The 27,003-nt window shown below is 39.5% G+C and overlaps 1 protein-coding gene across 1 annotated transcript in view; it reads left to right on the top strand.

The window, feature by feature from the left end:
• Positions 1-24,185: 24,185 nt before the first annotated feature.
• Positions 24,186-27,003, top strand: part of HERC1 (HECT and RLD domain containing E3 ubiquitin protein ligase family member 1) — a 198,843-nt gene continuing 196,025 nt past the window's right edge. The window contains exons 1-2 of the mRNA XM_078151198.1: positions 24,186-24,394; positions 26,779-26,848. The gene's annotated coding sequence lies outside the window, so the exon portion shown is untranslated. The remainder of the gene's footprint in view (positions 24,395-26,778; positions 26,849-27,003) is intronic.

The following is a 27,003-nucleotide window of genomic DNA, read 5'->3' as shown; positions in this document are numbered from 1 at the left end:
ATGTTTTTTGGCTCTCATCTGTCTTTCAGAGTCTGAATCCAGTGCTGCTCACTCCTTCCCTTCCTTCCCAACTAGTCTTTCAATTAGTTATAATTGTGTGTTATAAGCTTGTATATTACATATGCACATCCTTTCATGTAGAGATATTGCTTACTGCCAATAATTATTGTCTGTGTGAGTGTGGCTAGAGTTAGGTTGAATTCAGAGAAGCCCACTGACTACTGATTGTGTGCTTCCTCCTATGTTAAAGTGTTCAGTTGGGACTGGGTAAAAATAGAAAGTGATTTACAGGGCAAGAAGTCATAGTGTAGTGATTTGTATAGTATGGGATCAGGAGGCAGATTACATAGTACCGACTCTGATTACTGCTGGAAGAGTTTAGAGAGGGGAGATATCTTTGCCTGTGTGGGCTAGAAAATAGGTGGCATCACAGAACAAGTAGGACTTGGAGCCAAACCTAAAAGTATGATCTCCTTGAAACAAAGGCCTGTCTTTTAAATAATCTCCTCCCAGTGATGTTGTCTGGCTATGGATCATGGAATGAAAAAGTCTCCAAAGAATTTAAATTGAGGGTTATCCAAAGGGCAATTAAGAGGCACATAGTGCATGTGAGTAAGCAGCCATACGTTACCAACCAAGAAATGTGAAGATGTAGCATAAAGGGCATCATCAGAGATATCAGTGATCAAAAAAGATGGCTTATGATGTCATGCGAATGAGGATGACACACAGCTTGCATACTCACGTAGTATGCACTGCAATATTGCAAAATGAAAGAAAGCCTCTGGCTTTGGTTGAATGGCTTCCCTACAGAGGATGGGATGACATTGGCAAGAATCCCACAAGATAAGGGCATGCATGATTCAAACAAGTATGTACAAACAAGCTATATACAGGATTAATAGGAAATAATTAACAGAGAGAAGGCACTAGAATTAAGAAGGGTTGGAAAAGGCTTTCTATAGAAGTTCAGATTTTAGCTGGGGCTTGAAGAAGCCAGGGAAACTAGGGGGCAGAGATAAGGAGGGAGAGCATTTTCAGGCATGGAGGACAACCAGGAAAAATGCTCAGAGCAGAGAACTGGATTGTCTCATTCAAGGAACAGCAAGGAGGCCAATAGCACTATGTCAAAGAGTATGTGGTCAGTTTGACCCCAAGTCCAGTGCTTTTTCCACAGCATCTTGCTTCTTCCCTAAAAAATTGACTTTCTAGCCCACATCTCTATCATGCCTGATACCTAATGTATGCAGCACACTTCGTCTTTCCTCTTCTGGTTCTTTCTAGTTGGACAGCTCCTTCGGCAAGAGAAATCAGTCCTGGAATGGAAGGATGCTATACAATTCTCCTAAAGAATGTAAAAAACTAAACAGCATCTTCTGTGGGTGGTGTTTGAATGGGAGCCTTTTTTGGCTAAAAAATTCAGGAACTAAAGGGCTTATGGGAGAGTGCAAAGAGTAAAGTAAAACAATCACATGTGCCACGGCGAGATTCTTATGAGGCTTGAAGGAGCAGACGCTAATTTTTAAGTGGTAAAGGTAGGAGGAGGCAGCAAATATTTAGCCCTTTAATGAGGTTCTCTAAAAGAATGACCCTTTTAAAATTTTACTGAAACTGGTTTTTTTTTGGATCATAGTGATTTTCTCTTATATCTCTTCCTTTCCTTTGTTTGTCTTTTTTTTTTTTTCTCAAGAGTCAGCCAGTAAGTCAACAAGTATTTATTTAGCATTTACCTTGTGCCAGGCATTGCATTAAGCATTGGGGATACTGAGAAAGGCAAAAAACAAGGAGCTCACATTCTAATGGGTGAGACAATTTGCAAACAACAATGTACATACAAAATATATAGATGGAAGTAGAAGGTAGGTAGTCTCAGAGGAGAGGCAAGGACATTAAAGGGGAATGGGAAAGGCTTAACGCAGAAGGGGGACATTGAGCTGAGTCCTGAAGAGAGCCAGGAGGTGGAGGTAAGGAGGAAGAGCATTTGGAAGTAGAAGGTAGGTAGTCTCAGAGGAGAGGCAAGGACATTAAAGGGGAATGGGAAAGGCTTAACGCAGAAGGGGGACATTGAGCTGAGTCCTGAAGAGAGCCAGGAGGTGGAGGTAAGGAGGAAGAGCATTCCAACTATGTTGAACTGCTAGTGAGAATGTACCGAATCAGGAGGTGCTGTGCCTTGTTCAAGAAAAGGAAAGGATCACAGAGTACATGGAGGGGAATAAAATGTGAGAAGACTGGAAAGGTAGTAAGGGGCTAGGTTATGAGGGGCTTTAAGGGTTAATGAGAGATTTTGATCCTAGAGCTAATACCAGAATTTATCAAATGAGGGAGAGTGAAATTGGTCAGATCAATACTTTAGGAAGATCCCTTTGTCCGCTAAGTGAGGGGGATGGAGTGGGAGGAGACTTGAAACAGAAAGCTATTGCAGTAGTCTGGGAGATGATGCGATGAGGGTCTGCACCAGGATGGTGGTAGTGTCAGAGGAGAGAAGGCAGTGTACATGAAAGATGCCCTGACAATAGAATCAAAAGGACTTGGCAACAGATTAGATATGGTGGGGGGAGGGGATGAGAGAGAGAGGAATTTAGGATGATACTTAGATGGTGAGAGCATGTGACTGGCAGTACCTTTCACAGTAATAAGGAAGTTTCAAAAAGGGAAAGTTTGGGAAGAAAAGATAAATTCCATTTTGGACATGTTGAGTTTACGATATTCATTTCAAAGTGACCAAGTAGACGCAAGACTGGATGCCAGGACAGAGATTAGGGTTGGATAAACAGATCTGAGAATCATATGAAAAGAGACAATTGAATCGATGGGAGCTAATGAGGTCACTAAATAAAACAGTATAGAGGACAAGAGAAAAGGGACAGACCTTTGGGGGATACCCACAGCTAGTGGTCAAGACCCAGATGAAGATCCAGCGAAGGAGACTGAGAAGGAGCGCTCAGACAGATAGAAAAAGAACCAAGAGAAAGCAGTGTCAAGAAAATTGAAAGAGAAAAGCGTTTCAAGGAGAGGAGGGTGATTAACAAAGCAAAATCTGACAGTTCATGGAGAGAGATGAATTTCTTCAACTGTTTTCCTATATGAAGCTGTGTGGGATGCCACTTGAATTAAAAAAACCCAACAACACAGAGGTATCCAAGGAGAAACAGAAAGTTAATTTATTATTATTATTATTATTATTATTTTAAATCTTGAGATTTGGGTGTCCCTCCACCAGTATGCTCTGATGAGGGGAAACAGAGTACAGGAGCTAAGAACCAAGTTAAATAGTCCCAACGGGTAAAGTCCCCTCCTACCAACTGTCCATTATTTGAAACTCCGTCATAGAACAAAGGAAATAGTATACATCTTAGTTCGCTGAGATAATGTCAAAGAAGCAATTAAAAATGTGCAGTCAAGCTAGACGTTAGCCAGGTCACTCTGACAGAAATATAGCTTACAACTAAGTGCAGGGAGGAGGTTTCAGACTTAGCAAACTTTAACTACTAATGTGGCACTGGGAGAAAAGGGGACTTACAGAAATCCATACTTAACCCTATCCTACCTCCTGAACTGATTACCAGATTTAGGATAGTCTTATCCCAAGCTTTAGTTACACTGAGAAGTCTTCACTGGGACATCCCATTCAAAGCTGAGCAAGTCACTAACTTCTGTAAGCCTCAGTTTCCCCATCTATAAAATAACCTCTAAGCTCTCTTCTATTTCCTATTCAATCCTATCAAAATGTTAGCAGCTGATAAAGGATTTTCTTATTTATGTTTTTGTTAGTCAATGAAAACTTGCTTGAATTATAATTTACATCTTAGTGTGCTTTTCTCAAAAATGACAAAGCTTCATTTCTTTTGAGATACTCTATAATCCAAACTTTTCACTCTGGTGGACTTGAATTTTCTTCCATCTCTTTTCCTCTCCTCCTCCATTATTTTGGGTAAATGAGATTTTATGGTATTTTGTGTACTTTTCACAGTATAATTCCAAACTGCATTTACTGCCTTTTATGAACATTATCTAGAAGAAGTGCTGGTTTGATGCTGACATGGGAAGAAGTTGACCAGATCCACTTGTTAATTTATTCTTTCAATAAATATTTCAATTCCTACCTTATACAAGGCTATGCTAGGCATTCTGAGGGATAAAAAGATTTAATTAAACAACAGTGATTAAAAATGTGGTCTCTGTCATACAACTGAGTACCAATCAATTAACCAAATAATTTATTATTGACCAATCAATTAACCAAAAAGCACTTATTAAGTACACAAATGGCCCAGTCAGAGTCAGACCTAGAGTCAGGAAGACTCATCTTCCTGAGTTCACATCCAGCCTCGGACACTATGTGACCCTGATAAGCCACTTATCCCTGTTTGCTTCAGTTTCCTCATTTGTAAAATGACCTGGAGAAGGGAATGGCAAACCACTCCAGTATTTCTGCCAAGAAAACTCCAAATAGGGTCACGAAGAGTCTGAGAGGACTGAAAAAACAAAAAACAAAAAACAAAACAATTCGACAACACTGTAAGACTACATACAAACACAAAAAGGAAAGAGTCAGTTAATGAGCTTGCATTCTACTGATTAGAGAGACAATGTGTACACCAATAAATAAATACAAAGTATATGTACTAACTAATGGGGAAATTGTTAGGAACTGATCCCGTAGGAACTGACACTTAAGAGAGCTTGTGAAGGAAGTAACCTAGTCCTACAGGTGGAGGGAGACCTGGGGGTCAGGCCACGGAGGTGGAAGATGGGAAGTTATATATGGGGAATAGTTAATAGGCCAATTTAACAAAAATAGAAGGGAGGTATGTATGAAGGGAAGTAATATAAAATAAAAATGGAAAGGTAAATGGGATTCTTAAATACCAGGCTGAGGACTTTGTAAAAGCTTTAGGGAACCTCTGAAGATTTTTATGTATCTCACAGCTAGCTACACAAAGTAGATTTGCACAGCTAATAGCTAAACAAGTGCCATGGTTAAATCTGTGCCTTAGGAATATCAGTTTGGTATTTATTTTAAGGATGGGCTGGAAAAGGGAAAAACTGGAAGCAGGGAGACCAGTTAGGAGATTCTTGTGCTTATCCAGGAGAGAAGGGAAGAACCCAGAGTAGAAGTCATTGAGTAGAAAGCTGGAGATTTGAGAGGATGTTGTGGAAGTAAAAATTGAAAAGACTTCCCAACTGACTAAATATGGGAGTTGAGGAAGAGTGAAGAGTTGAAGATGTCCTGGAGGTGGTGAACCTAGGTGCTTGGAAGAATGATGGTGCTCTTAAACAGAAATGGGGAAATTCAGGAAAAGTGTGGATTTTGGGGGGGGAAATAATTCGTTCTGTTTTGGACATGTAAAATTTGAGATTCCTATAAGCACATCTAGAGAGAAACATCAGTAGATGCTGAACTGGAACTCGGGGAAAAGATGAGAATTGGATACATAGACCTCAGAGTCACCTACATATAGTTAATCATTGAAACTGTGTAAGCTCATTAGGTCACCTAGAGGGAATACATAGAGGAAAAAGTAGGGGTCCCAGGACAGAAACTTGATGTCATCTACATTTAGGGATCAGGATATGACTGATGTTCTAGCAAAGAAGACTTAAGGGGGGAGAGGTCAGACAGGTAAGAGGAAAGTCTGAATAAAATCTGGAGTATCCGAAAAAACAGAAATGACAAAGTATCAAGAAGGAGAATGTGTTTAACAGTGTCAAATACTACCGAAAGGTTGAAGAAAAGGAGGGCTGAGAAAAGGTTATTGGATTTGGCAATTAAGTGCTCATTGGTAACTTTGGAGAGAGCAGTTTCAGATGAGTGAAAAGGTCAGACAGCAGATTATGAAGAGTTGAAAAGTAAGAGTGAAGGAAATGGATTCAACAAATGTAGCTTTATTTTTTTTTTTGAGGGAGTTTGGCTGTAACTTGAGAAGATGGCAGGATCTTGTGAGAGTACTTTTAAATTTCTTTTCTTCTTTTTTTTTGGGGGGGGGTGGAGGAGGGGAGGCAATTGGGATATAGTGACTTGCCCAGGGTCACACAGATAGTAAGTATCTGAGGTCACATTTGAACTCAGGTCCTCCCGATTCCAGGACAGGTGCTCTTATCCACTGTGCCATATAATTGCCCCTAAATTTCCTCCTTTTTTAATATTTATTTTATTTTTAATTTATAAAATAAAACAAGCACTTCCATAACATAGCACAATAAGAAGATGCCATTAAACTGCAAAATGTTTGTAAAGAATGTTTGTAGGCAGCAGCAAAGGGGTCAGTAGATTATGGAGAGATGGAAGATCAGGTAGAGAGGAGGGATGATTGTGAGGGCAATCTTCTGGTGAAGACAGGAGAAAAATAGGATCAAGAGTATACATAGAGGTATTAGCTCTGGTGAGGACAAGGGCTTCCTCTTTATCAGACACTGGAGTAAAGGAGGAGAGGATGTGAAATAATGGAAAGGAATTGTGAGATGTAGAGAAGGGGAGAAGAGGGAATAAAGTGAATGGTTTCTATTTTTCAGTAGAGTCAAGGTCCTCAGATATGGAAGTCTGGGGAAGAGGGAGATATGGGGAGGCTTGAGAAGGGAGGAGAAATTTTGGAACAGTCACTATGGGAAATGAAATGGAGAGTTCTTAGGGGAGAGTAAAAATATTAACTGTCTTTTAAATTACTCAACAAATGAGAACATTCATCTATAGTTCTTGGTCTTTGCATCTCTCTAAGATATTACTATTGACTCAGCAGTTATTAAATGTCACAGCACCATTAAGGTAGAAGGTTCTGCCTGTAGCCCTTCTTTTCCCCCTCCCCGACCCTCGGTACTACATCACCAAATACATTTTGGACATTTTGAATTGGATGTCCCAGGGATATTTCAAACTGGATATGTCCAAAACTGAACCTATTACCTTTCCCTTCCAAACCCTCTATTCTTCCAAACTTGCCTATTGCTGCTGAAGGCACCACCATACTTCCATCCTTCCTTCTAGTCTCCCAGATTGAGAGCTTTAAGCATTATCCTCATCTCCTCTCTCTCAGTCCCACATGTCCAATCAGTTACCAATCTTGCCATTTTAATTTCCACAACCCCTTCTTTCAAATCACACAGCTACCCTCTTTAGGCTCTCATTGCCTCTTTCCTAGATAATCGGAACAACCTCCTAATTACCTCTGCTTCAAGTCTTTCCCCATCCTAATCTATTCTCACACTGATGCCAAAGTGATTTTTCTTAAGCACAGATCTGTCATCTTTCTACTCAGTCAACTCTAGTGGTTTCTTATTGCGTCCAGGATAAAATATAAATTCCTCAGTTTAACTTTCAAAACCTTTCATAAGCTAGCCCCAATGCATCTTTCCAGGTTCATTATACATTATGGCCCTGTGATGCAGCCAAATTGGCCCTCTTTCTATTACCCATGATACTGTGCCTCCTGTTTCTGTGACTTTGCACCGCCTGGAGTGCCTCCTCAGCTCCACCTCATAGAATTACTTCTAGATGCAGAAGGAAGCTACCTTCTACATAAAGTCTTTCTCATCTTCCTAACTCTTAGTGTGCTATTTCCCAAACCACCTTGTATTTATTGTGTATGTATATATACTTATATATGTATATATGAGTTCCATTATAATTTAAGTAGGGATTGTTTCATTCTTTGTATCCTCAATACCTAGGAAAGAGTTTGCACATAGTAGGTGCTGAATAAATGCTTGTTGGTCAATTGTATCTCCAAGTACCTGGATCTGCTTGGGATTTAACCTTAAGTGTATTTTTATCCAAATGTGCATCTCTTCTTTCTGAGGTTTCTGAGAAGGGAACGTTGCACATTGACTGTCAAGATGGATAAACAAGACTATTCATACCCTGGGACAAATCAATCATTTTAAGGTGACTGGAAGAGTTGTGACAATGACACCTAGTGCAACATTATGCACTTTTTCAGGCACCTAAAATTTGAGAGTTGAATAACTAAATGAATCTCTTGTTGAGGGTTGGATTAAAAAGAACCCCATCATGAGACAGAGGAAGCAGCAGTAACTGAGAAGCAAATTGACTGCAAATTGCTTTTCTTTTTTTAATCAGATGTTGGTCTGTGTCATTCAGTTGGGATTAGGCTGCTGGTGATAACCCCACTTTGTCAATTCTGTTACTCTTGGCAGCTTTGGCAAGGAGCAGAGTCACAGGGCTTTTGGTTGAACTGTGTGTATATCAGCTGGATTCCCAAGGTCAGCCCAAGTTTGTCTTTTGATAACAGCTTAAGGCTGTATTTGTAAGAACTCTTCTACTGCAGAATGGGCATTAGACTGAGGGCATTCATCCAGCACAAGAGACTGTAATAGAGTTCCAGACTTTTTTCCTTTTTCCTAATAGCAAAAAATTGTAATCAAAATCAGATCAGTGGATGAAAGAACATTGTGTGGCTGTAGATGGCCTCGTTCATTCAGCAGATCAAATCCTCTCTTCCTATTACAGTCAAGCTGTTTTTGTAATAAGTGGTTAGAGGGCTACAAGTTCCCTGAAGTTACATCACTCAGTGAGGATAACAAGAAGGTATCTCAATCGTAATGGATGAGATTAAAGAACTGCAGAAATGCTCCCCATAGTGACCTAGTTCAAGATAAGGTTTATAAATGTGCTGCTGACTAGATGCTATATAAATGTAAGCACAGAGGGCTGCAGACTCTCCAGAAAGGAGCTAGAGAGTAAAAATTTATCAGCTGATCCCTCACTGTCTGAGACACACACACACACACACACACACACACACACACACACACACACACACACACACACGAGTATCTGGTCCACTCTAGATACTGGAATAAGATGTACAGAAGGCACCACTGGGAGGAAGAAGTTACTCTGAAGAGATTGGAAATGACTGAAGGAAGTAATGATGCTTAGCTTGAATGAGATAAGGTTAAGGGAGCATATAGTTTACCTGAATATTTGTCATGTAGAAGAAATTAGGGTTGTTCTGTGTTCTCCAAACTAGGAACAACGGGTGGAAGCCACAGCAAGGCAGATTTAGTAACAAGCGCAGACATTTACGTAGTGCCTTAAAGTATGCCGAGTGCCCTAAATAAATGATTTCATTTAAAACTCAAAACAGCCCTGGGAGGAGGCATTTTTGTATTATTATCCTCATTTTACAATTCAGGAAACTGAGACTTGGAGGTTGAGACCCACCTATGGTAACACAGCTAGTAAATGTAAAAGGCAGGACTAGAGTTCAAGTTGACTGGACTTTAAGTTAGTACTCTATCCACAGCCTCTCAGAGAGATTTCAGGGATGACCAAAGAATCTGGCTATAGACCCAAAGATGCCAGGGAAGAAATTCTTGAATCAGTAAGAAAGTGACTCCTAAGATGTCTTCTAAGCCTAAAATTCTATCAAAATAATTAATTTTTAAAAAGCTGGGGTCCACCGAATTAACTTTATGATTAATTATTTGATTTCTTAGGTACCTTAATACTAGAAAGGGCTGCTCTGGATTACAGAAACAAGCATTCTGATCCTTAGAAAGGCATAATCTTTATTTTAGATTCATAGATTAGCATTCTGATTTGTTCATCATTTCCTTGTGAATTTGGTTGACTATAATCAATTACTCATGGGTTATATTTCTACATTGCCAGTCCTAAAAATTGGATTTGGGAAAGAATGTTTTGGCAGCAGTTCAGGCAGCTAGGTGGCAAAAGTGGATAAAGTTCTGGGCCTGGAGTCAAGGACACTCATCTTCTTAGTTCAAATCTGGCCTCAGATATCTACTAGCTGTCTGACCCTGGGCAAGTAACCTAACCCTGTTTACCTCAATTTTCTCATCTGTAAAATGAGCTGGAGAAGGAAATGGCAAACCATTCCAGTATTTTGTCAAGAAAACCTCAAATGGGGTCACATAGAATCAGGACTAGAAAACGACTGAACATCTGTGGAAGACAGATTATTCAAGGAAGAAGTGACTGAAAGTAGGAAGACCAATTAATTAGGAGGCTACTGAAGTAGTCCACACAAAGGTAATAAAGGCCTTTTGAGTGGAGAGAAGACAGGAGAGGAGACAGTGCTTAGCACAGTGTAGGTACTTAAAAGGTATGTTAACCAATGTTTATTGACTAGCATGTGACACTTGCTAAATTCTAAAACTCTATGCTTAGTAAGAATGATGTATGTGGCTCTGAATATTCCCTTCTCTTGATGAGTATATAAGTAGAAGATAAAGGAAGTTGTAGTGTTCAAGAAGAGAAAACTGAGAATGGTCAGATAGTCAGGAGGACAGCAGTATCATTGAAGCCCAGAGAGGAGAGAATATCTAGGAGGGGAGAGCAATCAATATAGTTCAACAGCAGAAAAGTCAAAGAAAAAAATAATCATAAATTTAGGCAAGAACGGACATAAGAAGTCATCTGGTCCAACCCCCTCATTTTACAGATGAAGCTGAGAGAGGTTAAATGGCTTGTCCAAAGTCATACAGATGGTAAATGTCAGACAGAGAATTTGAATACAAGCCCTTGTGATTCCAGCTTCACTGTGCTAGTCTTTCCCCTGTACTAGGATGGATGAAAACGGAGGGAAAAGTCATGGGGTTTGACAGTTAAGGGGCCATAAGAGACCTTGGGGAAACCATGCTAGGATATGGGTACTGGCTAAAAGGGAAAGGTACAGCTTGCATGCTTTCTCTATTATGTGCCATCCTCCCCTTACTTTTTTATGAAGCTGCAAGAGGGAAGTGAATAAGGTACTGGAGCTCTGGGTTCTGTTGAGGTTCCATTTTAGTGCTGTTGAACACGACCAAAAATAGTTTTGTAGTAGCAATTTTTTTATTTTTACCAGACCTATTATTTCATTGTTGTAGGGAGACTCTGGTTAGGAATTCCTTCTCTCAATGAAGATTGGCATCTGTTCTGCACCTTATAGTCTTAGAGAGTTGACTGGGCAGAGAGACTTGCTCAGGGTCATGCCACTTCTAGAATATTTCGAGTCTTCTCCAGTGTGGTTATAGGCTACCATCTTGGAAACAAGTTTCTAATGTCACAAGTATTTAAACTAAAGTTGAGATTGAGCATATTGAGGATGGGACCATGGCCAATCAAGGAAGCTGATATTGGTGGTGGTAGTAATAGAAGGGAGCTGAGTGGAGCTTGTCATATTGCTAAACTGGATGGCTTTTTTTATTATCATCATCTTTGACCTCTGAAGCTTCTGATATTCAACTATTCTCTCCTCCTGGAACTCTCTTCTCCTTTGGCTTCCATGACAATGCCCATCCCTAGTTCTCCTGCCTGTCTACTTTCCTAGATCATCACCTATCTCCTGACCCCTAATTGTAGATGGTTCTGACGACACTGGAATCTCTTTTTTCCACTCCTTCTCTTGGTGATTTATCATCTCTACTTTGATGATGCCCAAATTTATATATTAAGCCTTAATCTGTTTCTTGAACATTTCTTCATCACCAGCTGCCTGTTGGAAACCTCAACCTGGTTATTTCATTAAGCATCTTAAATTCAACATATCCAAAAAAGCATGCATTATCTTTCTTCCTTTCAAAAGCATTTCTTACATGGTAATTAATAAACATTTTAAAGAGCGACTATGTACCAGGAACTATGCTAAGCACTGTCTCCTCTCCTGTCTTCTCTCCACTCAGGCCTTTATCACCCTTGCATGGGCTACACTTCTGTAGCCTTCTAATTGCTCTTCTTACTTCTAGCTACTTTTCCCTTGAATAATGTCTTCCACACTGCTGCCAAAATATTCTTCCCAAAGCACAAGTTTGATTGTGTCATTCCTTTGATCAAAAATCTTCAGTGACCTCCAGAATAAAAGATAAAATCTTCAGCTTGGCATTTGTAGCAGAAGAGTATCCTAACCTTTTCCCTTGTGCAGTTTAGGCTCACTTTTCCTTAAAAGGTATTGAGACATTCCTAGAGACTTAGTTGGTTTAGGAGACTAAAGGCTCAAAATGTTGATGTCATTTCCTTTTTGATTAAGTACAAACCATCCATCAGGAGCTCTAGGACCATTTGAAGGCTTGGCTGGTGGATCATGATGGGTAAAGCAGGCAAGGTAGTTTTTCTTATATGAAGAGATATCCTCAATGCCTCTCCTTGTTGAATATCCTTTTCCTACTATAGTTAAGCATATCTCTTTTTGTTAACTGTTAAATGATTTATAAATGTCTCAATTGGTTCCCATGTCAAATCTAAACTACTGAGGCCTGAGTCAGGCCTATGCCACAACAGTATTTAAATAAAACCCTCTATATTCTGACTCCAGCCTACCTTTCCAGATTTTCTGGAGCTATTTCATATTTTTCTCCTTTGCCAATTGTGTGTTCTGGCCAAACTGGCATACTGGGTGTTACATGAACTCAACATTCCATTTCCATTCTCCTAGCCTTCCCATGTCTGGAATGTTCTTCCACTTCACCTCTCCCCCCTTAGGATCTTTATCTCTTTTCAAGGCTCTGCTCTGGTACTGTCTTATTCAAAGCCTTTCCTGATCTCCCAGTTTGTTAGTTTCTCTCTCTCCATACCCCCTCCCCCCATGATCTCATGTCTACTTGAATGTATACAAGTTGCATTTCACTGGAATATAAGATCTTGGGGATTTGTATCCATTTCTTCCCACCAGTCCTCTATATAAGATCAAATCAATGTGCTAGAGGTCTTCATTTGGGTCTTTCAACACTTTATGGTCAGCACTTACACTTTCTATATATTATCTGTTCCTTACCCTTGCCGCCTCAAGTCACACCAATCCTGTGATTTTTCCTAAAGTGCAGGTCTGATCATGTCACACACAACCCACCCCCTACTTAGTAAACTCCAGAGGCTCCTTATGGCCTCCAGGATCAAATATAAAGCCCTGTGTTTGGCATTCAAAGCCTTTCATAACCTGGGCCCCTCCTACTTTTCCAGTCTTCTTATACCATATTCCTAACAACAAATTCTGCATTCCAGAGACAGTGGCCTTCTTGGTGTTCTTCAGATAAGACACTCCATGTCTAGACTCTGGGCAATTTCATTGCCTGGTTCCCATGCCTGGAATGCTCTCCCTCCTAAATTCCCTTGTATCCTTTAAGTCCCAGCAAGAATTCTAACTTTTACAGGAAGCCTTTCTTCATCCCCTCCATGCTAGTGCCTTCCCTTTAAGATTATTTCCAATTTATCCTCTCTCTCTTTTTTTCTCTCTCTCCCCCATTTCTTTTTCTCCTCTCTCCTCTCTTTTTCTCCCCCCTCTCTTTCTTCCTTTCTCCTTTCTCTCTATTTCTTTTTCTCCTCTCTCCTTTTTCTTCCTTTCTCCCCTGCTCTCTTCTCTCTTTTCCTTCTCTCCTCTCTCTTTCTTCTCTCTTCCTTTCTCCTCTCTGTCTCCCTCTATCTTTTTTTTTCTCTCTCTCTCCCTTCCTCTTGGTCTTTGTTTTCATATTATCTCCTCAGTGGGTCCCAACCTCCTTGAAAGTAAGATGTATTTTGCCTTTCTTTGTATCCCTAGTGCTTAGCACAATGCCTGGTATGTAGTAGGTGCTTAATAAATGCTTATCAATTGACTTCCTCTGAAACTCACAGTCTTATAGATTTGCTTAGAACACTAAAAGGTTAAGTGACTTGCTTGCTTCTCACAAAATAAATACATGGTAAATTCTAGTAGAGAAGGCATCAAGAACCAGAGGAATTAGGAAAGGATTCACACATAAGATGGTTTTTTGAGCTGAGTCTTGAGGGAAACATGGCATCTTAAGAGGCAGAGATCCCTCTTATCTTTCAAAACTTAATGGTGAAACAACATGACTAATGTGGAAATAGGTTTTACATGATTGCATGTATATAATCTATATCAAATTGCTTACTGACTTAGGGAAGGAGGGAGGGAGAAAATTTGGAACTCAAAATTTTATTTAAAGAAAGAATGTTAAAAATTATCTTTACATGTATTTGAAAAAAATAAAATACTATTTAAAAAACTTAATGGTGAAAGACAATTCTAAAAGATTCATGATAAAAAAATGCCATCCACTTCCAGAGAGAAAACTGATGAACTATAGTACAGATGGAAGCAGAATTTTTAGATTTTTCTTTATTTTTCTTATTTGTGTGCATACTTTCTTTTACAACTAATACAGAATATGTTTTGCTAATATAAAAATATGTTTTGTATGGCTTCACATGTATAAATGATATGTTGCTTTGCCTTCTCAAGGGGTGGGGAATGGATGTGAGGAAGAGAGAGAATTTGGAACTTACATTTTTTTTTAAATGAATGTTAAAATTTTTTTACATGTAATTGGGAAATATTTAACAAAATAAAATGCATTTTTAAAACTTAATGGTGAGAAATTGGAACTGAAAATAAAATGAAATTGAATTTTAAAAATACTTAGTGGGCATTTGGGCTATCTATTATCCCTTATTTTTGCTACATGGACGAGGAATTCCATGGAGAGATCAATATCCTCTAGAAGCTCTTATTTGTAGATAACATTGCCCTGCTTAAATCCTAGAATACCAAAGGCTTTCTCAGTGAGCTCCACAGCTACTCCAAAGAGATCAAACAACTAACAAAGAGAAAACCATATGGATGAAAAGGTCTATTGCCCAGGTTATGACATGCTGTTGGATGGATAGATCACTAAGTTAGTACATACATATTGGACAGACACTGCAGATGGATAATGAGTTGGGCTCATAATTTAATAGAAGGAAGAAAACATGTTGGATTGCTTTTGGAAAATTGTGCAGTGCTTTCATTGATTCTCAAACTGCTCCCTGACAAACCCATATTTTAATACAAATATGCCCCTGGTAGTGCCAGAATACCATAATCTCTGAAGAATCAAAATTGGGACTCTCATAAGGCAATAGAGACATAAGTAGAAACTTACCTTTAAAGAAACCTCATAAAAGATTAACATCTTAGCCTACATTCAAGATTAGGAGATTCAATAGATAAGTTTGATTGGAAAAATGGTAGTTGGAAAATATCTGGGTCTTTATAGCTCGGAGACCTCAGTTTCTTCCCCTGTTGTAACATCTGGCCTTGGACTAGGTTATCTGTACGGTTCTTTCCATCTCCAAGTTCTACAAGCAAGAAAGCACTGGATGCTAAAGGGGAGTATGCTAAAGTAAGTGAATGGATGCTGAAAGAGGATATGAAAATGATTAAAAGATGACATCAGAGATTTGCCAAGGGTGGGCCCTGTGTCTCTCATAGAAAAAAAACTGGGTTTATTTTATTGCTTTATTGCTATCTAATTTATGTAACTGGTCAATCTCAGTCACTTGGGAAAAGAAAAACCTCTGAAGGTTGTGTGTGGGTGAATATCACTTTGGTGAACAGAGAAAGGCAGGTTACACCTCCCAAAACTGATACTAGCTCCCTCTCATTTAAATAAAAAAAAAGCATTAATCTAATTCAATGTTGCCATATGGGGACTTATTAAAATTCTAATATCAAGGTGGCTAAATGGGTAATCACCATGAGTGTGGGGGATTCTAACTCTCCCTTAGCCATCTCTACCCTGTATCTTGCTCAACACCATATCCAGTTTTACTCACCCTCACTCAATTGGAGTGTAGAGGTAGGGAGGTGCAGCTATGTCAGGATGACAATAAAGACAGACATGGTAATTGTAGTGTTCAGGAAATCCAGCCTCAGTTGCCCAAGTCTTTTGTAGTGAGTTTTCTAGTGAGTTGTTCCTCCTTCTAGATCTTTAAGATGACTCCAGGGTTAGATATATTACAGTAGGAATTCCTTTTCGGTTATGGAACTAGAACTAGAGTTCCTTTCAACTCTAAAATTGTGATCTCATGCCTTTTTTTTTTTCAATTCCAAGATCTAAAATTTCAACCCCAGATGGTAGACAGGCTAGCCTGACAACCCCAATTAAATGGGGACATTATGATGAAACAAAACAATGAAATTATCAACATTCTATGAAGAAGTCTGCTCCTATTGAATAGTGAGGCAGGTTGGAGGGAGGGACAGAAGTATATTTGGGCTAGGACTGAGATTGTTAATCTTGTTTTAGTGGATGCCTTTCTCAAATATTTGGGATGTTTCCTCCAGGAAGTAGCTTAGGGGAACATCTCAAAATAAGAAATTTGTAAGGCTTGTGTGGCAGTAGCAGTGGTGGTGGCAGAAGGGATTGACTACTCCAGGTCCAAAAATCTTGCTTCTAATTTTGTGACTCTATTTTTAGTATGTCTCTTTCTCTTCTAGCCTTTCTGGTAGATCAGTTGGTTTTTTAGTAAGAAGTGAGGTCCTTAATTAGTTTCATACAGAGATATTACAGTTACATTTCCAAATAGTTTCAAGGGTAGAGGAAGTTGGCATTTAAAAAAATAGATTATTATTCAGGAATTGAGGTTTTTCTGTTTTCAGCTACTTGGACCACTTTTTAAATTTAAATTTTTTTTCAATTATCAAGCATTTACTTTTTCTTCCTTTTTATTTCACATATGGGGGGGGGGGAGGTAGGGGGAGAGAAAAACTCTTGTAACAAATAAGCATAGTCAAGCAAAATAGATTTCCATATAGCCCACATCCAAAAAATGTGGATCTTTTGGACAACATCAGTGGTCCTTTGGAATCATGGTTGATTATTGCTGATCAGAGTTTTTAAGTCTTTCAAAATTGTTCATTTTTACAATGTTGATATTATAGTATAAATTATTCTCCTGTTTTTGATCACTTTACTCTGCACCACTTCAATCAGGTCTTCCCAGATTTCTCTGAAACCATCTCAGCTAATTTTGTACATCACAATAATATTCCATTTATTTTACAGCAAATGAAGCTGACACCCACTGAGGTCAAGTGATTTGCCAAGGTTAAATAGTTAATAATTGTGCTAGACTCTGTATCCAGATCTTCCTACTCTAAATCTAGCACTCTCTCTATGGTCCCACATTGTAAAACCTTCCTCGTGGCAGATTGTTCTTAGATACAGTAGGAGAAAGCAGAAGAAGTTGTGATTTCTAGGCTATCATTAAACGTGTATCAGCTCTCCTTCACAAGGAAAATGGGTAGGAAGGACCTTTGGGGAAAGTCAAAAGGCTATCAAAAAAGAATCATATTCTTTGGGTCAGAACGACAGGTAAGGAAAAAAAGGTCCTATGTTAATTATCCAGCTTGGGTGTTGGTTTCTGGACCTCTCTGGTATTTGTCTGCTCTTGCATATAATGACAAATTATTCTGACCTTGTATATATTCCTCTGTCCTTTCCAGTTCCATCATTAACACCCTATTCAGACTGTTTAAATTCACACCTAAACTATTTCAACAGCTTCTCTTAAGTTTTTTTAAATAAGCAAAAATCTATTTTCACTTCCATCTCTTCCACCCCAATAGAAAGAAAAAAAGAAAAACAAAAGCCCTGTAAGAAATATGCATAGTTGAATGAGACTAATTCCCACATTGGCCATGCCTAAAAAATGTACGTCTCATTCTAATTGCAACAGCTTCTTAATATGATGAAGTGGAAAGAATGAATTCGGAATCAATCCGCGGGTTAAATTCCCAGCACTATTTCTTACTACTTGTGTAAAATTGAATGATTAACAAGCATTTGTTAAGCATTTACCATATGCCTGACACTGTATTTACACACAAAAAAAGGAAATAATCCTTGCTCTCAAGGAGCTTACTAATTATATCAGAAGAAACAATTTTTATACATATAAGTAAACACAAAATACATACAATCTAAATATAAGGTAATGGTCAGGAGGCACTAGCAACTCCTGCCTTCTGGAAAGGTCTTGTGCAGGAGGTGGCATTTGAGCTGATCTTTGAAGGAAGATGGGAATTCTAAGAGATTGGAGGGAAGGAGAGAGTGAATCCCATGCATGGGAAGCAGCTTGTGCAAACTGTTCTGAAGAACAAAGATGAAATGTCAGGTGTGAAGAAAGGCAAATAAGTTGGTTTAGCTGGATGATGGAGACTGTGAAAGAGAGTAATGTGTAATTAGTGTGAAAAAAATAGGTTAGTATCAGATTCTAGAGGGCTTGAAATGTCAAACAGAGGAAATTGTATTTGGTTCTAGAGACAAGAAGGAGCCAGCAGTTTTCTGACCCTGGGAGTGAAATCATCAGAGCTGTGCTTTAGGAACAGAGAGAAACCAACTAGGAGACAACTGTAATATAGTCAAAGCTAGTCATGATGAGGACCAAATTAGGGTGGTTATAGTGGATGGAGAGAGGACTAGAGGACTGGATGCAAAAGCAGTGAAGGCAGAATCAACAAGATTGGCAACTGATATGGGGTGATTGAGGGGGGGGAGTTGAGGATGACTCTGAGATTGTCCTGTTGGATTACTAGGATGATGGCGGTGCCCTTGGCAGAAATAGGGAAATTAGGAAGAGGGTAGATTTGGAAGGAAGAATGAGTTCTACCTGGACATGTTGAATTTGACATACCGACAGGCACCCATTTGGAAGTTGCCAATAAGGACTCAGTGATGAAGGTCTGGAGCTCAGGAAGGAGATTAGGTCTGGTTATATAGATCTAGGCAAAGAGATTGAACCAATGAAAAGGGAAGAGAAAATGTAGAGAAAGAATAGAAAAAGGCCCAGAACAGATACTGGAGGCGTGCTTTTAAAATTACGGCATGGGACATGGATGATGATACAGTAAAGGAGATCAAAGACCTCTCAAGCAATTAGGACAAAAACTAAGAGAAAGTATCACAAAAATCCAGAGAGAAGAAAGTATTCTGGAGGAGAGGCAAGACACAACTTTCTGTGGGCCTCAATCTCCTCATCTGCAAAATCAAGTAGATAGACTAGATGATCAGTAGCTCTTCATTTTGACAAAATAAATTATCTTGACATTTAATAAATAACAATAATGATAATAGCACCTACTATGTGTCAGGCACTGTGCTAAGCACTCTATAAAGATTTTCATTTGTTCCTCAAAACAACTTATTTAAGATCCTTCATAATCTTGCCTACTCCAGCCCTATGTCTAGTCTGACTGGTCCATTTACGTTCCTGTAAACATATCGCCTTAGCATCTCTTTGGGCCTTTGTTCATATGGTTCCTCTCATGATGTTGAATCATCCTCCCTTTCCTTTCTTCTCCAACCTATCAAAATCAATTAAGAGTGAGCTCAAATCCTAACCTCTCTGGAGAATACCCCATGATCAAGCTGGCTGTAGTGATAACTACTTTCTCTGAATCCCGCTAGTACTCATATTCTGCATTACTCATTTTGCACTTAGCATATGTTTGTATACTTTCAGTATATTATGAGAGCAAGTCTAGCAGTAGCAAATAAAGTGCTGGACCAAGTGTTGGGAAGACCTGGGTTCAAATATCACTTTTAAAAATTAGTAGCACATGTATAACCTATATCAAATTGCTTGCCTTCTTAATGATGGGGGTGTAGAGAGAGGAAGAGAATTTGGAATGCAGTTTTAAAAACCTATGTTGAAAATTGTTTTTACATGTAATTGAGGAAAAACAAAATACTAAATTCACATAAAAATAAGTGCTCTGTGATCTTGGAGAAGTCTCTTACCTTTCATGTGCTTCAGGTTTAGCTCTGTAGCATTTAGTACTTAAGTCACAGGGCTGAAATCTGCTTTGGTGGAGGGAGTTCCTGTATGTATGTATGGAAGTCATGGATTTCAAGCCAAAAGAGACCTTTGAGGTCATTTACTCCATCCCTTCATTTTATAATGTGTATATGTATGTATGTATGTATGTATATGCACACACAATACACACTTATATATAAAATACATGTATATGTTAGGTGTTTATATACATATATACATGCATATATATTATAAATAGGAATAGAAACTGTGATTTCTTTGGCATAGGGAACTTGGATGAGGAAACACTACTAATGCTAGCTGACACCTTCTCGATAACTAATCATCTTAGTTTCCCACAGCAGAGATATCAGACAAGAGGCCTTGCCTATAGAGGCCACAATATTCCTGAGTAGGACAAAACAAGATTAAAGTGTAATTGAGATCTAAGACAATTCTGAAGGACTTATGATGAAAAATGCTATCCAGAGAAAGAACTAATGGAGCCTGAATGCATATTGGTGTGTACTTTTTAAACTTTGTCATTCTTGGGTTGGTTTTATTTTTTTGGTCTGCATTTTGTTTTACAACATGGATAATATGGTAATGTTTTGTATGACTGCATGTGCATAATCTAGGTGGTGCAGTAGATAGAGCAGCAGACTTGGAGTTAGGAAGATTCATCTTCCTGAGTTCAAATCTGGCCTCAGACACTTACTAGCTATGTGACCCTGGGCAAGTCACTCAACCCTGTTTACCTCAGTTTCCTCATCTGTAAAATGAGCTAGAGAAGGAAATGGCAAAACACTCTATCTTTGACAAGAAAACCCCAAATGGGGTCATGAAGAGTCAGACAGGATTGAAAAATGACTAAACAACATGTATGTATGTGTTGCATACATATATATATATATATATATATATATATATATATATATATATATGGAGGTATAGTGGTTTTGCTAGGTCAAAGGGTATGGCACAGTTTAATAGCTTTGGGGCATGATTCTAAATTGCTTTCTAGAATGGCTGGACCAGTTCACTGTTCCACCAACACTGCTTTAATCTACCTGTTTTCCCACAGCCCCTCCAGAATTTGTCACTTTCCTTTTTTGCCAATTTTGCCAGTCAGATAGGTATGCATTGCTACTTCAGGGTTGTTTTAATTTGCAATTCTCTAAATCATCAGTGATTAAGAGCATTTTTGTATGGCTATCCATAGCTTGGCTTTCTTCTTCTAAAAATTGCCTAGTCATATCCTTTGGCTATTTGTCAATTGAGGAACGGCTCTTAATCTTTACAATTTGACTCAATTCCCTATATATCTTTAAAATTACTTTTTTTCCCTCCCTGCCCTTCTTTAATAGTTTGTTTTGCTTCTAATTCCTCCTTTAATCTACCCTCCCTCTTATTTCCTACCATTTTCTTAATGCCTTTTTCTCCTGTTTCCCTCTTGATTGAAAAAGTATTTCTGTAACTAGCTCTGTGTCTGTGTATTCTTCTCTCTTTGGGTACTTTAGATGAGAGAGGGGTTCAAATGTCACCAGTCCCCTATTCTCCTCCTTGTATAGAAATCTACTTTTGTGCCTCCAACCTCGGCTGACCAATTTGTTGGACCTGTTTGTGAATCTTCATGAAATTCATTTGTGTCATGATTTAATGTATTGCGTGCATGTATATTTGAAACATGCAGTTGTACTCATTTCTTCTGACAAGACTCATTAAGCAAAGGGGTCCTTTCCTCTGTACACGAATGTGCTTCCCTTTTTAGCTCTCTGCACTGTTATGTCCCCCCTCCCCCCCCATATAAGCTGCCTTAGGCCTTTCTAGGCTCTCTTCACATCTTTATCCCTGACCTGGCCTTATTTCCTTTGTTCAAAAACAGAGAAAAAAAAGCTACATCACTTGTTGATTTTTCTTTGCATTGGCTTGATGCTTCCGTTATACGGTATATAGAAGCACATAATATATGGGACGGAATAGAAGTGATATATTATAATGGACTATGTCCAATTTGGGCAAAATTGTAATTAGAGATTGGAGATGGGTGGCAGATGGAAATCTTTGTTACTGGGAGTATTATATCTCCCACCATCCTGCCTTTACACAGGCTGTCCATCATGCTTGCAATTGTTACCTCCACCTTTTGGAATCCTTAGCTTCTTTTAAAGTTCAGTCCAGACGCTACTGCTATTAAGCCTTTCCTGATTCTCCCTTGTTATTGATAATTTCTCCTTTTTCAAATAATCTTCTACTTACCTGTTTACGCATCACAAAACCCAGCAGAATGTAAACTCCTTGAGTAAAGAAATTTTGTGTGTGTGTGTGTCTTTGCATCTCAAGTCCCTAACAGTGACTTGCGCATAATAGGCACTTAATAAAATGTCTGTTCAAATGAGAAATTGTTGGACCCTAGGAAAGTCTATCTGAGGCAACTCACACTGTATGGACTTCATACCTACTGATATTTTTCTAAAAAGTTGAAATCTTGTTAAAATGACAATAGTAGTATCGTGGGGAGAGAGAGGGAGAGACTCAGGAGATTGTGGAAGAGGGAAGGGGATTCTTGATGCTAATTGTATTTACCAAGAGTATATTGCTATTTGGTTTGTTTACTTCCTTTCCCTCCAAATTGGGTTGGAAGAAGAGTAATTAATCTGCTTTTTTTGGATAAATCTGTATTTAGGTTTATCCAAAGAGATGGATACCTTTCCTTTACTGCAAGGAGAACAGATATTGTAGCTTACAAATTCAAGAAAAATGACAATGAAATGAATTATTGTAAGGGTAGTCTGTTTAGAGCACAATGCATTGCCTCTAGGTGTTAAACATTTTGTAAGCAAATGCTTACTGAATGCTTAATGAATGAATGGAATTACCAACCATTTACCAAATTATATGGATAATGATGGGACTTGGCTTAATGGTCTTACTTTTCCTGTCCTTCCTGTCCCTGCTCTCTATTTTTGTTCAGTTGTTTTTTCAGTAGCGTCTGACTCTTCCTGACCCCATTTGGAGTTTTTTTGGCAAAGATACTGGAGTGCTTTGCCATTTCCTTCTCCAAGTCATTTTATGGATGAGGAAACTGAAGTCAACAGGGTTAAGTGACTTGCCCAGGGTCATACAGGTAGTGAGGCCAGATTTGAACTCAGGAAGATAGTCTTCTTGACACTAGGCCTGGTACTCTAACTACTTCACCACATATCTGTTCCCCCCCATTATATTATCTCAATCAAAATGTAATAAGGTACATGCAAAGATATTAATAATATACGAAATATAAACATAATAGAAAATGCTATATAAATATATAAAGGATATATAAACACATATGAAATATATGTAAAATATATAAAGTGATCCAGATATACACATAAACTTTCTAATAGGTCTCTGTCCTTCTTTTGAACCTCTGTGGCACACACTCTGTACAATTTGCTTAATGTAGTATTTTTTACTATAGTTGTTGGCCTTACAACTCTGATTTCGTGAAAGCGCTTTGTAAACCATAAGGTGTCACATAAATATAAGCTATTATTACTATTAGATTTCAAGCCTCTGGTTGTTGGTGATCTACCTTTTATTACTTTGCAAGTCTCACTCATGGGCTGGTGCATAATAAAATGGTCAAAAATATTTGTTGAATGAAAGAATGGAATGATAGATATAGTGCTTGTTGATTGGCAAAAAGCAGTGAACAGAAAGGAAAGTGGAAGCCACATTGGAGAGAGAATGTTATGATCACAGGGTGCAAGTCCTTTAAATAGTAATTTGATAAGTACTCTATAATAGAAAAGAATTCTAAGAAGGGGCAGGCCCTGCTCATTAGGTTCTGTCTTCCTTTTGCCTACAACTGCAGGATCAGATAGAAGTAGGTCAACTGAAACGCTTCAATGTTGTTGAACTTGACCAACCACAGGTTTTTAGCCCTGTGAGAAGGCAGATAGAGAGTTCAAAAAGCTGTGTGAGCATGTTTGAGATAAAGAGGTGTGGCTCCCGACATTTCTGGCCAGTTGTCAACTTTATTCTGCTAGAGAGCAAAACACGTGTGCTCTTGGTCTAGTCTGAAACATTGCGCTGGGGTTAATGGTCTCGAGTCTAGTAGTGTTTCCTTGTCCAGATAAAATCGAGTAAAGTAAGTGGCATGATTTCCCCCCCCCCATTAAAGATCTGGAGACAGAAGGTGATTCACTGCCCATGATGGTTGAACGGGGGAATAACTATTCATTTGGTACGTTGTAATATCCATGACTTTAAGGCAATTGTGACTTATGGGGGAGGGGGCTAGGATGCAATTTTTTTTCTTGGAGAGTTAGGAAAAGTGAGACGAGGTCTCCTTGACGGCAGATGGAGTGTGCTAATACAAGCAGCCTCCCAAAGGAAGACAAAGAACAAGGTGGGTGTGTTAGGCATGCAGTGTGAACTTGGCATTCTGTTTTTTCCCTCCTCCTCCTCCTCTTTCCAATTAATTACATTTCCATTCACCCTTCTACCTCCTGCCTCTTCCCTAGGCTTCCACCTCCTCCCTTCTCCTCCCCTCCCCTCCCCTCCCCATCTGGACCCGAAGGGCTGGGGTTGGGGGGAGGGGAAAGGGGAGGCGAGATAGGGCTCTAGGCTGCGCGAGAGTTCCGCCCAAGTCCCGCGAGACTCGTCCGCCGCTTCTTACGTCTTTCCCTTTGACAAGTCGCCGCTGCTGCAGCAAAAATAAAGGACGCGGCCGCTGCTGCCGCTGCCGCTGCCGCTGCCGCTGCCGCTGCCGCCTCGGAGCCCGAGCCCGAGTCGCAGCCGAAGTCAGAACCGGAGCCTGAGCCGGTGTCGGCTCCGTCCACCCAGCCCCGCCAGCTCCCGGAGCTGTTCACGGTAACGCCTCCTCCCTCTTCTCGGCTCTCCCTGCCTGCCTCCCGCGCGTTCGGGAAGGGCTGGCCGGGGCTGTGCGGGTCGCCGACCCGCCGCAGCTGGCGGGTGTCCGCCTGACGGTGGGGAGTCAGTGGCTGCGGGCGCGGCCTGAGGGGGGCTCCTCCCTGGGCCCGGCAGCAGCTCCTTGGACTCTCTCTGTCTATCCCCCCTTCTTTTTCCCGGGACCGTTCGGAAGCCTCATTTGACCCCGAAGCTTCTCGGGTTAACCGGCAAAGGGACCCCATCCCTCTGCAGTCCGCCTCCGCTGTTGGGGGGGCGTGTGTGGGAGGGGGTGTCGCGCCTCTGAGCTCCCTCTCCTTTTCTCCTTCCCCTCCCCACCCTCCCCCTTTATCCGCTAACGAGCGCCCCTCCCCCCTTGGGTCCTCGGGGAGCTGGAGGAGCAGGAGGGCGGCGGCCCGACCCTCTCCCCCGGGGCTGATGCTGGGGGAGAGGGAGCACCTCGACCAGCCCCCGGCTCCCGCTTTTGTGGGTGGTGAGTTCTAGAAGGAGTTTGGGATAACGTGTGTGTTACCTGCCTTCGGGTTTTGCTCGTAACTGGGTAAAACTATATCTCTTCCCCCCACCCCGCCTTAATTTTTTTTTTAATAACGCCTGTCCAACCCGTAGGTGAAGTTACATACACGCAGTATTTAACCCTAGACGTGATCATAGATTTAGAAATGGAAGGTGCCTTGGAGGCCAGTCCAGCAGGATGATGGTGCTGTTAATAGCCGAGTCCCAAGGAATATTGTGTAGATGGTGCATTTATGGGTGGAAGGTGGTGGGTGAAGGGGCCCGGCTACAGGTGCACTTTTTTCTTCTTAGAGGTTATGTAAAAGACAGGCTATTCATTCTAAAATATAACTGAAATATAGGAGCAACATTTAAAACAGTAAAAAAAAAAAGATTGCCCTTAGTTATTGACGCTACAGGGTCCTCTGTTTGATCACTTGCCATTTAAATATTTACCGAAAATGCCTTTTTTTTTTTAAAAAGTTGACTGAGACTTCCTCCACCCATTTTGGTTAAAATTGTGTTTGTTCACCATCATGACTGAGCTCTCTCTTCACTACCTCTTTCTGTCATTCTAACCTTTCCCCTTCCAATTGATTCTTGGCTCTATGGTTTTTTAAAGTAAAATATTTTTCTGCTGTGTATTTGGATCTAGTGCATGAAAGGGTTTTCCCCCCCTAATTCTGTCTGTGATATTGAAAATGAATAGGGTTTTTTGAAATAGGAGGAACTCTTGATAGATTACGGAAAAACACTTTTTTGTCTGAAGAGTTTTTACAAAATTGATTACCGGTAATTCTGTAGTCCAAAGTGTTATGTTGTATTGCTAGTTTAGAAATGGTTTTAGGGATTTGGGGGGATAGAAGAGGAGGTGAATGTGACAGTCTGATTATGCACAGTGCACACATGTATACACAAACCTTGGGATTTGATAAAGGCAAAAAACCCCACTAACGTAATACTTCCCCAGTCACATGACAGTCATTTCATGTTGAAATGAATTTATGAGGGAGGTTGGGAGTCTGGAGATAAAAAGAAAAAAAATTGGAATAGTTTCTAAAGTCTGGAATAATTGTCAGTTGATGAATTAAATGACCTCTTAAGGTCCTTGAGTTGCCTTCAGTTTTGTGCATCTTGTTATTATTATTGCTTTGCCTCTTAAGTTTCTAGATGTGCTATTTGCATATGATGGCTGTAAACCATTCATTTCTATCTAGGTATTAATCTATTTGGTGTCCACATAATTCTGGTATGTAGAAGAGTAGATAAATACAAAAGTATTAAATATAAAATGATCTTTAAAACTGAATTGGAGAAGACCTTAGATAATGTAATATGGATTTTGCTAGTTTTAGGGGATTCATTTTAGTGCATATTAAAATTCTCTTCTTTTAAACAATTGTTTAGTGTAAAAGAATAGTCATAATAAAAAAACTCTCAGACTTTAGATTTGAAGCTTAAATGACAGAAAACTTGGAATATTATTGTGGTGGGGAAGAATTTAGTGTTAGGATAAAAAAAAAGACCCACAATAGCAGACGTCTGTTGTGATATGTTACAAACTTGAATTTCAGAGTTGTGTAACTACATTCTAATTGGGAAGCAGATTCTCCATAATCATGTTTAGTTTTCTTAAGAGAACTTTTACAGTAAGTAAAGGCAAAATGCCAGTCTGCGTCAGTGGAGGGTTTTTCCGCATTGGGACTTTACTGATGAGATCTACTGACAAAATTATTTAAGACTTTATTTGCCCCATTAATGAAAAATCATGGTTGTGAGATTGCATGGAATAGGTGATTTATTCTTCTTGCCCCTTCTAATTTTTCCTGTTATAGGTTAACATTAGAATTTAAGAAACCCCATACTGAGTCCCTTGAAGTACCAGGAACTTAAATAAAATTCCAGGTAAGACCCCTGATTCTACTTCTGTATTTTTCTTTGTTCAGATAATTGATTTTAAAACATGCTGTGTAATAAATGCATTAATCATAGGTTCCTGCCATTATTGTCATGCTCTTTTATTATAGAAAGAAAATTTCAGAACTTTGTTTACTAAAAAT

This window comes from Phascolarctos cinereus, unplaced genomic scaffold, assembly GCF_003287225.1.
Source record: "Phascolarctos cinereus isolate Bilbo 61053 unplaced genomic scaffold, phaCin_HiC Scaffold_3;HRSCAF=262, whole genome shotgun sequence".
Lineage (NCBI taxonomy): Eukaryota > Metazoa > Chordata > Mammalia > Diprotodontia > Phascolarctidae > Phascolarctos > Phascolarctos cinereus.
The sequence above is the reverse complement of the archived record's forward strand: the minus strand, read 5'-3'. Positions and strand labels throughout refer to the sequence as shown.